The following is a 1434-nucleotide window of genomic DNA, read 5'->3' as shown; positions in this document are numbered from 1 at the left end:
TGGAGGCGGGCCTAGTTTGGGAAGATACCGGAAGTGTTACTGTAGCCATCTTGAGCGCGTCAAGAGCTGATCGCTGCACCCGTGTGCGGCGAGGTAGGGGGTAGGCGGGGCTAGTGAGTTCCTCTTAACCAGAGTTTCGGACAGGACTGAGCCCCTAACACTAAGTAACTTAACCAGAGCAGCCAACGAAAAGAAACTACTAACAGTGAAAAAGTGAAAGTGTTAGCCGCTAAGTCGGGTCAGTTCTTTGCGATCCCATGGGCTGTAGCCCGCCAGGCTCCTCTGTCCATGGAGTTCTCCAGGCAAGAATACTGGAGGGGGTTGCCATTTCCTTGTGAAGCCCAGCCGAATTTTTATTAGCGGGTTGCTTTTCGTCTCTTTTCATTCCATACCAGGAAATGGAAGCTGAAGAAAGTTTTTTCTCTAAAAACTTGCAGGCCTATACCGAGGAGCAGCTGGATCTGTGATGGAAGCATTAAAAAAAAAAAAAGTCAGCAATGCTACTTCAAAAAGCTGCTTCTGGAACGTACTCTTCGTTTGAGTTCAGTTCAGTCCCTCAGTCGTGTCCCATGAATCGCAGCACGCCAGGCCTCCCTGTCCATCACCAACTCCCAGAGTTCACTCAAACTCACGTCCATCGAGTCGGTGATGCCATCCAGCCATCTCATCCTCTGTCGTCCCCTTCTCCTCCTGCCCCCAATCCCTCCCAGCATGGGCTTTCTCTCAAGAAAATCAGCCGACCTGGTTTCCCGTGAAATACTACTGATGAGACACATATCAACTTTTCTTTTTTTATTTAATAATGTCTCAGGAAATTCCCTGGCGGCTCCACATTTTTACTTCGGGGGCCCCGTTCAGTTCATGGTGGGGGAACTAAAATCCCGCAAACCCGGGGTCACGCACCCGCCCCCCAAATTAAAAATAGTCTCTTAAATTCTACCCACCGCTTCTGGGAATTAAAAAGAAAAAGTCGTGATTTTAAATAAAACAGAGGCTTTAGCTTCTTTGAGGATAGTACAGACATTTCACGTTTAAAAACCCAGGAGTTGAGGCGAAAAAGAATATTGCCCCCACATTCTGGAATCCGACGTAGGCCTTAAAAAAGTAGTGGATAAGTAGTCACTTATTTATTAATTTTTAAATCAGTTGTGAATGCCTATATGTGTGTCTAATACTAGAAGAGGTGCTAGCAATACAAGGGGAAGTACAGCATCAACAATCACTTTATAATAACATTATGAAAGTGATCATTGATATTACAAGGTACTACAGCAATACAAGTTTCTAATAGGACTGGAAATAAGGAGAGTGCATTTGAGGGAGGGCTTCCATTTAAACTGTGCTTGTAAGGCTGTTTTGCTTTCCAGGCAAAACAGTTGTATTGAAACTAAGAAACAGTAATCCATTCTCTACAGTACATAGTATGATCTTTAA

Source organism: Bubalus kerabau, chromosome 6 (assembly GCF_029407905.1).
Source record: "Bubalus kerabau isolate K-KA32 ecotype Philippines breed swamp buffalo chromosome 6, PCC_UOA_SB_1v2, whole genome shotgun sequence".
Lineage (NCBI taxonomy): Eukaryota > Metazoa > Chordata > Mammalia > Artiodactyla > Bovidae > Bubalus > Bubalus kerabau.
Note: the sequence above shows the minus strand (reverse complement) of the source record.